Here is a 12,915-nt window from a genome sequence, read left to right as displayed (position 1 = left end):
AGTTGAAGAATAAAGAAATTCCTGACAGAAAGTTAGTGAAAATAATCACTACTTAGCTCAGCCAGCTCGAGACCACGTCTTCACTTGTTAGCGGCAAACGAGATCTGGGGGACTGGTAGTGGTGCATCCTGGGATATAGTAAGCTCAGCCAATAAGAGACTTCGCTCTTTGGCATAAGCATGCCGAGTCGGAGCCGAGGGATCGGCTCCGAACCCATCAGTCAGAATGTAGGCAAGATAGGATCACATAACATCTTATGTTACAGGGGTTAACAAGGTTGCATGGCTTGGGGTCTCTAAATATAATGAAAGTACAGCTAAGGAAAGAAAGAAATAAAAGATAGAAAGAAAGCAAGAAAGAAAGCAAGAAAGAAAGAAGGAAAGAAAGAAAGAAAGAAAGAAAGAAAGAAAGAAAGAAAGAAAGAAAGAAAGAAAGAAAGAAAGAAAGGGAGTAGGCTGACAGGGGCATGAAGCTTTGTAAGGTGCTTATCAATACAATGATTTATATGGTTTGGGACCATCAGCAACTACTTACCATAAAGTTATCCTAGCAGCCAGGTTGTTTTTCTTATGTGTTCTAAAACCTTAAAAGAAAACACAATGATACCAGACAATTTTTTTTTCTGATCATCTTACATTACATAGTAGTTTCATGCAATCTATACAAGGATGGCTAATAGCCCTGGAATTTTTAGACTAACAAGGTCTGAAGATTAACAAGACATGTCGGTCCTTTTATAGATAGCGTCTGGACGGACCACTTTAAAAGACATGTGTTAATGTGAATTGGATGGAACTCTGGGTAGTATTAAAAACTAAATTACTGAATGAATACCAGTAAAAGTTATTATTTTTTTAAGTGAAATGGCTGATTAGACTGCTTAATAAAAATATGATTGAAAATAGATCTGTGAAAATGTAAGAAAAAATGAAGAATGTAATGACAGGCTTTCCAATGCAAGGACTGAAAGAAGCCACTGCTCTGTATGCCCAAATAACTGGGTGAGATGAACAAAATAGTTACATGCTAATAAATGATGGAGGGAAATTTTGGGAGCAAAATAGGATGCTAGTTACAATATTTGCATTTTATTTGAATAAAAGGGTTGGTACTGTAAGGCAGGAGCTTGTATCTCTAGTGCTTTTCTACCACAACTTATCCTAGAGTACAAAGGCTCTGCAGTGTTGTGCTGCTATGAAAAGGAAAAGCTTAAAAAGCCCTTTGTCATCTGAGATTCTACTAATCTGATGCACTATAGGGGCTTCATTGGCTTCCTAGGACCAGGTTTGCAATGACCCAGCTTCTGGTGAGAGCAGAGAATTCCTTGTGGCAACTACCTGAAATTTGGTTCTAGTGAGGATTGGCGTGCCTGTTTTATTTATTTATTTTATTTATTTAACAATTGTTTACCAGGAAAGTCCGACTTGGAATGAAGCCAATTTTCAACAGAAGCCCAGGGAGAAACACTCTAGATGCATGCCTTTGTAGGTGGGAGGAAACCGGAGCACCCAGAGGAAGCCCACATGAATACAGGGAGGACATGCAGATTCCACAAAGAAGGCTTCCCAGTGGAGAAATGAACTAGAGAATGTCTTGCTGTAAGGCAGCAATGCTACCGCTGCACCACTGCACTATCCGCTGTTTTTGATTGGACAGCTATTACTCGGAAATTAGTTAACTTTTGATGGGCCAGCTTCTGTGGTGGGGGTGCAACCTTACAAACTTTAAAATCCCATAAGCTGGCTCAGTTAAGTGCTCTTCAGTGCTGGGCTGGTCTGATGACAAGAATATTAGAAAGAAGGAAAAGAAGATAACAAAGCCATTTTCCGTCTGTGTTCCTATTGATTCAACATGCAACAAGGACTTCATTGGCTTGCAGAGATCAGGTCTGCAATGCTACAGTCTCTGACGTCAGCAGAAGTGTCCATGTGACAGCTACCTGAGCTTTTACTTAAGTGAAGCATTAGAGCATCTGTTTTTGATTGAACCAGTTTCTGCAATAATGTTGGCTGGATTTTGATTGGCTGGCTTTTGAAAGGGTGGAGCATTACAGGATTTAATTGTCCAGAGGCTTGTTCAGCTTGGTATGCTACTTTGTAAGTGCAGCAGCATGCAGTAGTCTTAATCTTTCTGGATAACCTAGTCTACAACTGGTAAGGCAACTTCATTCATGTTGTAGGTTATTTAAAGTTTACTGCTTTCTCTGTCAGTCTAGTTGTGCTACAGTGACTGATTTTACTACTGTGTCATTACATACAATGAAATCATTGACTGTTTTAACTTATTAACTTAACTGACTTAACTTCATCTGCATGCATAGCTGAAATTAGTAGCACACCTTTCAGCCTTCCATTTCCAAAATGCGGGACTTTTCTTATCATAATGTGAAAGAAATGGGCAAAATGTGGAATGCATACTAATAGCTTATGAATAACTTCAACCAGGAAGCTCAAAAATCTTTATTGCAGAACAATTTAAAAGAAGGACGTTTGTTTTTCCTGCCTATATGTTCTACACAGATAATATAACTTTCTTTGTTAAGGAGAAGTAAGATATAATTGTAGTGATTAGAATGACCAAGAAATTGTTCCAAGAACATGGGTTTGAGAATGAATGTCCAATAACTGATCACTTTACAGAAACAGATGCAAATGCAAATATTGCTGTTCATAAAAACAGCTTCTCCTGCCTCAGTATTCATTTTGGGGAAGTGGTTGTTATTTACAGAGAATGGGCTGAGGTGCCTGTTGGAATAAGTAATTATGTTCTGTGCTTTCTTCAAGATAATTTATTGTTGGAAAAGTTTGCTGGTTATATCTTGTTTGTTGAGAGTTGGTACCTAATCAGCTGGGATATATTTTCTACCAGAAAATGTTGAGACGGAATTGATGAATGCCTTTATAAGGTGATATGGGACAGTCAAATGAACTTCATCAAATGAGGAGTGTTATAAGCCTCCAAAGCAGGAGACTGCTTAGGAAATAGTTCACCCAATGATTTTTAATTAGACTTTATATCTGGCTTTTTTATAGAGTATAGTAAAAAATGAAATGTCTTTCTTAAGATGGTATAGCTAAATAGTGACAAAGTGTTTGTTTGACGCTGGAATCTTGCTTAAGAGAGATTAAAAAACATAACAAAAGGTAAAGGTATCAAGGTACTAGGTAAAACAAGTAAAATATGGGATTTACTGAACATATCTATGAATAAGACAGTATTATTATTATAAATTTTTATTTTTGGTAAACAGATTTTGGATAAATTACGTGGATCAGTGTGGGAGAGAAAATCATGAATATAATGAGTGTTGTTAAACAGTGTTTTTAAACAAAACTTCTGCTGGGGGTAGTTAATATGTGCATATTGTAATAAAAGAAAAATACAGTACCAAAGCTTAACGGAAAGAAATAGCTCATGCAATCTGCACGGAAAAGGTCAGTGGTAATTTATCTGATGAACTGATTACATAATCTTCCTTAAAGTCAGACTAAAAAAAACTTAAAAATGTAATCAGACTGAATGGTGGTAGTAGAGAAATGAGGCTGGGCGCCATCCTAAAGTTTAGCAGATAAAAAGGCAAAAACTGGTCAGCTTGAATCCGTCTAATTGTCATTACAAAAATATCCTGCTGCCAGGACCTTTCTGAAAGGTACACTAATGTTTTGGTACAGTATACTTATAAATGAAATTAAAAGCATATAACAGATCTTAATTTAAACATTCTTCTTCAGCTATTGGATTATGTACCTTCCATTCACCCATTTTAAAGGCTCACAAACATATTTTGCAGAGCTAGCAGCAGATGAGTTAGTGTTGGGGTCAAAATGGTATAGTGGCATGCTGTTGTACAGGAAATTGCATTGATGACTGAACAAAAGAATAGCAGGAGACATTCAAAGGTACTTAATGTTTCACAAGGTCATTCTTTGTGGAAGGTGCTGTTTTCATTATGATATAGAAACAGTTGCTGTTCAAAGGGTGTCTATGTTACAAAATGTAAGCATCCAGAACTTTTATCAGATATACAAAAATTAACTCATTAAACCCTAGTGATACCTTCGGGCATTTCCTTGGTGTGTAACAGTGCCCATTAATATTATGTTAATAACTGCAAAACCAAACTGCATATTGAAAGATTTCATCATAAAGCTTACATGGTAGACAATATGAATGCACAAATACAACTGAAATACGAACTAGGTCCCAAGAAGCCAAGAAAAGAAAAGCAGGAGCACTGATACAATCCAATAAACTCTTCACAGTGGAATTCCAAAAAAATCTTCTGCGTACAATAAAAAGATTTCTTTATTGCGATACAAAGTAAACGAACTGCACGAACAGACAACAGAGTAAAACAAAGTGTAAATCAAGCGCTTTCACCCGTACTATGACGGGCTTTTTCAAGATGAACCACAAGCATACCCGGTGTGCTTATATCACACCATCAATTAAAAATCCAACAATTAGGAACCCATTAATGGCTTAAAGTTAAACAGTTCTATTTAAAGTGCTACATGCTTTGGATCATATTTTGGAAACAAAAAGTTACAGATATTGTTCCATGCGGTAAAAAAAGATATGACAAATTAAATTCACAATTAATCAAAATACATTTTGGTTAAAATGCTAAACATGTGTTATTAAAAACATAAAACTGGCACAAAAACTACGTGTTCAGAATTGTTGAAAGATGTGGTTTAAAAGTTAAAATAATTAACTTTATGGATTGCTCATCATAAAGTGTATCCTAGTGAGCGTAGTTGTTATCAGAACAGATCACACGTTACTTGCAGTCAACAACTGAATGTTGAATGCTATAGAAAATAGTCAAAGGTGCTAAAAAACATAAAACAGCGTGGTTTGAAACAACAATTCATTTCATTATAACAAAAACTCTATATTAATATAATGTGTATTTTGGTTAGTTTACTACACTGGAAATGTTAATTCTATACGACCAGTGAAACTGGAAGTAATTCATGAATAGTGAAATGTGTATCAAACATTGCCTCAAACGAATAAAAAAATATATATTAATCATTAATTTATTAAATAAATATGTAATGATCAAATAAATATGAAAAAGTTATGAAGTTGTGTAATAAATAGTATTAAGATAGTAATGTTTAAAATGTTAAAATTGTTAGAATGAACATTGTGCAAGTATGGGGAACATAAAAATGTATGTATATGAACAAAGGAATAATGAACAATAGATGAAAAAATATGCAAACCCATATTAAAATCTAAAAATTCATTGAGGTGAACACCGTACCACAGTTTTAAAAACACTGTCCTTACAATCAAGAAATGTGAGGCAATAAAACAATATAAACCACAATTGAATCTGCATTTTGATTAATGTGATCATGCTGTTTGCCCAAATGCTTGTATAAGTCTACAAACAGTACAAAATTACTTTTTGTCAAATGAATAATTGTAAATAATTGTAATTACAGTTTTGCCCTTCTTAGTTTCAGGAGACTGGTGATGCTAATAGCTTCATTCAAACCCGGAGGTTTTGCTGCATTTAATCTTAACTGCCAGTTCAATTCTTTAAATTCTATTGTTGTCTCCCAGTCTCCACCTCTAGGGTTTAATGGTACTTGTTCAATGACAATAAATTTAAGTGTCATCTTAGGGCAGACTATTGAGTGTTTGTAAAATGCATTCGTGTCTTTCTTTCTACGAATGTCATAGAGATGTTCGTAAATCCTCTTACGAAGCGTTCTCTCTGATTTGCCTACGTAAAAGCTCTCACATTCTTGACATACTCCTAAGTAAATAATACCCTTAGAAGCACAGTTGCAATACCCCACAGGTTTCAAGTTAAATTTTCTAGACTTAATGTAGTAAGCGTTGGTGTTCATAATGAATGGACATTGCTTACAACAATTACATTTGTGAGTACCTGTTATACCACATTTATTCATAGTCCCTGGTGGTGGGTGTCTCTCAAACATGTTTTTAAGATTAGTGTTCCTTGCGTTGACAAATACAGGTTGTTTAGATAACCATTTCTTCGTGTCATCATTTGATGTTAGGATAGACCAATATTTGCTAACTTAATTTTTTATTTTGTAGGTGTCATTGTTGAAAGTGCAACTAAAGGCAGTTTGAAAATTGGAGGTATTGGTTTCCTCATCAGACACTGAAGTGTGTTTTGGAACCAATTTGGATGCTGTGCCTAACAAGGGACTATATAGGTCAGTTCTTTTCTGAAGCACTTCTTGGTACATTTCCTCTATTAATGGTTTTGGGTAACCTCTTTCCACAAATAATTTAGTCAACATTTGAACTTCCTTAAAAAACATAATATCAGTGTTGCACATTCTAGAAGCTCTAATGAGTTGGCCTTTCAAGATTCCTTTCTTTTGGGAAAAGGGGTGAGCACTACTAAAATGTAGGTATGCGTTGGAGAAGGTAGTTTTTCTGAACACTGAAGACTCAAACATTTGTAACTCGGTGTTCTTGACTAATAAAACATCTAAGTAGTTCATAACATTATCACTGACTTTAGATGTAAATTTCAAAAAATTCGTAGTCTCATTAATGTAATGCAAAAATGCTTCAAGACTTTGTCTACTACCCTTCCATAAAATGCATATATCATCCAAGTACCTTTGGTAGTGTAAAATATTATCTTTCCAAGGTGTTGTGAAAACAAATTCATTTTCCCAATGAGAAAGGACGATGTTCGCATATGCAGAAGCACATGGAGAACCCATGGCCACCCCTTTGTTTTGTTTAAAAAATTCCCCATTAAAATATATAAAGTTGTTATTTAATATAATGTCCATAAAATCTGACAGTAAATTGATTATACTGTTACTGACATTTGAAGATTTTATTAAAATTTCATTGAACCATTGTAAACCAATATCGTGCGGAATGCTAGGAAATAGCTCTATCACGTTGATTGTAACCAGGAGATCAGTTTTTGAGAAATATTCTTTTTTGATGTTTTTCAGGAATTCCCAAGAGTCTTTACAAATGTGCTCTATCACTGCTATGTTTTTTTTAAGTGTTAAATCAACAAACTTGCCCAAAGGTTCTGTGATGCTGCCCGCACCCGCAACAATGGGTCTAAACTTCAACGGCTGTAGTCCTTTGTGGACCTTGGGAATCCCGAAAATAACTGGTGTAAGGGGTTTATTCACTATTAAAAAGTTGTACAGTTTTTCATTAATTACCCCCTGTAGTAAAAGATCCTGGAGTAAGAGTTTAATCCTAGCATATGCTATGTTCACTTCATTTAAAGAAAGGATGCTATATTGTTCTGTGTCTTGTAATATGTTGTGAATTTTTTCTTCATATTCATTTTTATACATTAAAACCACACCGCCCCCTTTGTCAGGTTTCATCACGCGTATCTGTTCGTCCCTGAGTTGTTCTATAAGAGCATAGCAACTCTGGGGTAGATTCTGTGGTCTTGTACTTTCCTTAGGTAGATTTCTAATATCTGCTTCCACCAGTTCATCAAATATCTTAATGACGGGGTGTAGGGGTGGGTTAAAAGTACTGGACCTATTGACTAAATCCCTTGTAAAATTCTTACCTTTGAAAAAGATATCTAAATTTAGTTGTCTTGTAAAAAGTTTAAATTCTAAAATAGTTTTGGTGATGTCGATAGATTTAGAAGGAACAAACTGGAAACCTTTAGTGAACAATTCAAAATGTGTGTCATGTATGGGGCTCTCTGTGTAGTTGTAGATGGTAAAATTATTCTTAGTTTTGACCATGCATGGAGAGGAAGATACTTCAAGTAAATTAATGTCATGTGACAATACAATCATCTCCGTTGTTTCCCCCACGCTTGATGGTTCTGGAACTGTGCTCTGTTCCCTTGCCTGCGTTGGGGAAAGTAAAAAACCTGATTATCATCATTTTTGGGGGTGCTATTACTTGTGTTATTTGTGTGCTTTTGCGCCAAACGCTCACTGCGCCTTAAAGTTTCCAATAAAGGGGTATCATCGTTGTGATTCTGAAAGGTCGTAGCCCCACCATGAATGCACAAATGTTGACCTTTGTCTAATGCAGCTAAAGCGATAACAAATGTTGTTCATATACCATTTATTTATACTACCACAGTTTTCATATTTCTCTATGTCTTAACAACAAAGCAACACACACAGACCTGCTTATCCTCACATGAAAACTCATGGCAGAATGAACAAAATGCTTCTGACAGTATGTCTGCAGCTTGAGTGGTTACTAAGACTGTATAGTTGTGCAGAAAAATAAATGTTAGTATTTTCTGTGTTTATTGTAATTTACAAAATCTAGTTTAAGGCCTATTCTTGGATTCAGAACCATGCCTACAGCAACCACACTGAAGCTACCACATGTATGGTTTGCAGCTTAATGCAGCCCTAAAGCTAATTGCTAGCTAAATAGATGGAATTTGATGCTCCAAGCTGCTATTAATTAAAGACAAACAAATGAACAATCCAAAAAAAAAAAAAAAATGCTCATGGAAATGGCAGGCTCAGTGGATGGAGGAAGAGAGTTTCCCACTACTGCAGCTGTTAATGATGCAAAGAGAAGTAGTGAGCATGTCACATGTAAGCACCTAAGCTTATGCAGATGAGGTATAAAGCAATGCTATCAGAATGGCAGGAAGCCACAGTATATAGCTTCTAGCTATAACTTTAAACGGGATGTAAATAGGTATATAGAAATAGGGGTTGAGCAAGCAGAGGAACACACACACAACATCTGTAAGATTGGGAGTAGGAAGGGGAGGAAGGATATATTTTTTGAGGGACAGATGCCCACTTTTTGATAAGTAAAATGCAAAAGATTTAAAGACAAGGCAGGTGATGGAAACAGGGTACAAGGGTGGAAGCAGGTGCACATAAAAAAAGGGGGTTTATATCACATGATTGAAACACAATAACAGCGAACACCATAACATCGAACTTCAAACCCCAAAAGTGTAAAACTCTGAAAGCTGAGAACAGCGATTTTTTTCCCTGGGAAAAAAAATTGCTGTTCCAGCACAAAACACGAAATACACAAACACTCAAACCAATTCTAATGTGGAGGGGCTTCGCCCCCCACACCCCCCCTACTTAAATATACCAACTCTGAGATCACACCACAGTGAGGAAATAGTGAAGCTGTGGAAACGGCCCACCGAATTCTTTCCCTGGGAAAGAATTCGATGCTCCGCAGCTTCGGTATTTTCAGTCTTTGAACTTCCGAGTTCGAGGTTATGGTGTTCACGATCTCAGCTTTCAAGCTTCTGATATACAACCAAAATAAACCAGCAGCAAAGACTAATAGGGATGAACTGACACTGTGGGCAGCTGACAGGGGGAAGTATTACATGTAGACAAAGGGATGGCATTGGTGCTGAGAAGGAGTGGACAACAAACAGGAGAGGAAGGTGACACACATTGAAGGGGAACACCAGGATGGAGGATAGGATGGGTACACCATCCTGTTTCAACACTGCTGGGGGTAGATCTAGGGAGGGGTTAGTCAAACCTGACCACCCACCTCAATGGGTCCTGCCTGATGTGGTGAAGGCAAAGTCAAGCAGTGGTGTGACTCTTGAAGCTGCATGAGGACCCTATACAGGTGGTCAATGCAAACTTCCTACTACTGGTCCACCAGCTCCTCTACCACCTCTGCCAATGCCTGCCATGCGGCAAACTGTGAGCCCCTGAAAGGGACAAGAGCAGTCCCCTCCAGTGAGTGACTGCAGAGGTCACATGTGATGTCACACGGCTAACCCCTGCCACACTCAGTGGGGAGGCATACCTAGAATTAAGTGGAGTGCTGAAGAGAAAAAGCTGGGCTTGATGGGGGATGGAGGCCTGTCAAGCTGTTGGAACCACTTCTAATTGGCCAGATCACTCTGATCATTACTACTTGAGTTTATTATTACATGGGTACTGATCAAGAGTGACATGGTAGGTGGTGGGTCTGTAATGCAACAATCTAGTGAGATGGCAGTCCTATTTTGCAAGGAAGAAAGCTGAGAGGAAGTGAAGAATTCCACCACCCTTCCTTGGTAATTTTGTGTGAGAGTGTTTGTTTATAAATATATATATATATATATATATATATATATATATATATTTATATGTATGCATCTACCTTCTTTTGTGAAAATGGCAAATCATCGAATGACACTTCAATGAAGTTCACAATATCGAAGCTGCACTTCATCGACTCACCAGAACTACGAAGTCTTTCCCACAACTGGAAAGTGGTTGCGTGAGACATTCAATTTTGCCCTTTTTCCAACTATAGTGTGATCTTGGACTTGGTATATTTAGTTAGGAGGAGGTGTGGGTGGCAGCCCACCACATTGGGGGGTGTGGAGGGCATAGCCTTCCCCCACCGGGATGGGTTAGGGATGGTGCTGTTTGGGTTTCTTAGTTTTTTCACTAAGTAGCTACTTTCCATGGTTTTTTTTGTAGTTCCGGTGAGTCAATGAAGTGCAGCTTTGATATTGCAAGGATCAATGAAGTGAAATTGGATGTTCTGGCATTTTGCCAAAATAAGGTAAAAAAAAAAAATATATATATATATATATATAGATAGATATATATAGATATATATATATATATATATATATATATATATATATAGATATATATATATATATATAGATGCGCGTGTGTGTGTGTGTGTGTGTGTGTGTGTGTGTGTGTGTGTGTGTATTGATATATATATATATATATATATATATATATCAATCATCATCGTCTTTTGGCTGCTCTCATTAGGTGTCGCCACAGCGGATCATCTGTTTCCATTTCTTCCTGTCCTCTGCATCTTGCTCTGTTACACCAACCACCTGCATGTCCTCTCTCACCACATCCATAAACCTTAACTTAGGCCTTCCACTTTTCCTATTACCTGGTAGCTTCATCCTTAGCATCTTTTTCCCAATATACTCAGCATTCCTCCTCAGCACATGTCCAAACCAACGTAATCTTCCCTCTCTGGCTTTGTCTCCAAACCTTCCAACCTGGGATGACCCTCTAATATACTTATTCCTAATCCTGTTCACCCTCATCACACCCAGTGCAAAACTCTGCCACATCCAGCTCTAACTCCTGCCTTTTTGTCAATGCCACTGTCTCCAACCCATATAACATAGGTGGTCTCACTGCCCTCTTGTAGACCTTCCATTTCACTCTTACTGGTACTCGTCTGTCACAAGTCACTCCTGACACTCCACCCACTCCATCCTGCCTGTACTCTCTTCTTCACCTCTCTACCACACTCACTGTTTCTCTGAAGTATTGATCCCAAGTATTTAAACTCATCCACCTTCACCACCTCTACTCCTTTCATCCTCACCATTCCTCTACCCTCATTCTCATTCACACACATATATTCTGTCTTAGTCTTGCTGACCTTCATTCCTCTTCTAGCATATCTCCATCTCTCCAGGGTCTCCTTCACCTGTTCCCTACTCTTACTACAGATCACAATGTCATCTGCAAACATCATAGTCCACGGGGACTCCTTTCTGATCTCATCTGTCAACCTGTCCCTCACCATTGCAATTAAGAAAGGGCTCAGAGCTGATCCTTGATGTAATCCCACCTCCACCTTAAATGCATCCGTCACTCCCACCGCAGACTTCACCACTGTCACACTACCCTCGTACATATCCTGTACCACTCTTACATACTTCTCTGACACTCCTGACTTCCTCATACAATACAACAACTCCTCTTTAGGTATCCTGTCATATGCTTTCTCTAAGTTTACAAAAACGCAATGCAACTCCTTCTAATCTTCTCTGTACTTCTCCATCAACACTCTCAGAGCAAACATCGCATCTGTAGTGCTTTTTCCCAGCATGAAACCATACTGCTGATCACTAATCATCACGTCCCTTCTTAACCAAGCTTCCACTACTCTTTCCCATAACTTCATGCTGTGACTGATCAGTTTAATCCCTCTGTAGTTACTACAGCTCTGCACATCACCCTTATTCTTAAAAATTGGCACCAAAACACTTTTTCTCCATTCCTCAGGCATCCTCTCACTTTCCAAAATGTCATTAAAAAATCTGGTTAAAAACTCCACTGCCATTTCACCTAAACACCTCCATGCTTCCACAGGTATGTCATCTGGACCAACAGCCTTTCCATTCTTCATCCTCTTCATAGTTATCCTTACTTCCTCCTTGCTAATCCATTGTACTTCATGATTCCCTATCCCCACATCATCCAACCTTCTCTCCCTCTCATTCTCTTCATTCATTAACCCCTCAAAGTACTCTTTCCATCTGCTTGACACACTCTCCTTGCTTGTGAGTATGTTTCTCTCATTATCCTTTATCACCTTTACCTGCTCCACATCTTTTCTAGCTCAGTCCCTCTGTCTAGCCAATCAGTACAGGTCCTTTTCTCTCTCCTTAGTGTCCAACCTTTCATACAACTCTTCATATGACTTATCCTTAGCCTTCGCCATCTCTCTCTTTGCCATGCACCTCATCTCCTTATAGTCCTGTCTACGTTCTTCATCTCTCTGACAATCCCACTTCTTTGCTAACCTCTTTCTCTGTATACTCTCCTGTACTTTCTCATTCCACCACCATGTCTCTTTGTCGTCCTTCCTCTGTCCAGATGTCATAACAAGCACCTTTCTAGCCATTTCCCTTACTAGATCTGCTGTAGTTACCCAGCTATTTGGTAATGCTTCACTGCCACCCAGTGCCTGTCTTAACTCTTCCCTGAACTCCACCTCACAATTACCCTTTTTCAATTTCCACCATTTGATCCTTGGTGCTGCCCTCACACTCCTCCTCCTCTTCTTGATCACCAAACATCATCCTACAAACTACAATCCTATGCTGCCTAACTACACATTCTCCAGTCACCACTTTACAGTCTCCAATCTCTTTCAAACTGACCCTCCTACATAAGATATAATTCACCT

General features: G+C 38.0%; 1 protein-coding gene across 1 annotated transcript in view; it reads left to right on the top strand.

The window, feature by feature from the left end:
- Positions 1–2,105: 2,105 nt before the first annotated feature.
- The window catches only part of LOC122797803, a 348,647-nt gene continuing 337,837 nt past the window's right edge, over positions 2,106–12,915 (top strand). Inside the window, exon 1 of the mRNA XM_044066324.1 lies at positions 2,106–2,153. The gene's annotated coding sequence lies outside the window, so the exon portion shown is untranslated. The remainder of the gene's footprint in view (positions 2,154–12,915) is intronic.

The sequence above is a fragment of the Protopterus annectens genome, chromosome 3.part1 (assembly GCF_019279795.1).
Source record: "Protopterus annectens isolate FY-2018-M chromosome 3.part1, PAN1.0, whole genome shotgun sequence".
NCBI classification, from domain to species: Eukaryota; Metazoa; Chordata; order Ceratodontiformes; family Protopteridae; genus Protopterus; species Protopterus annectens.
Note: the sequence above shows the minus strand (reverse complement) of the source record. Positions and strands in the feature narration are given on the sequence as shown.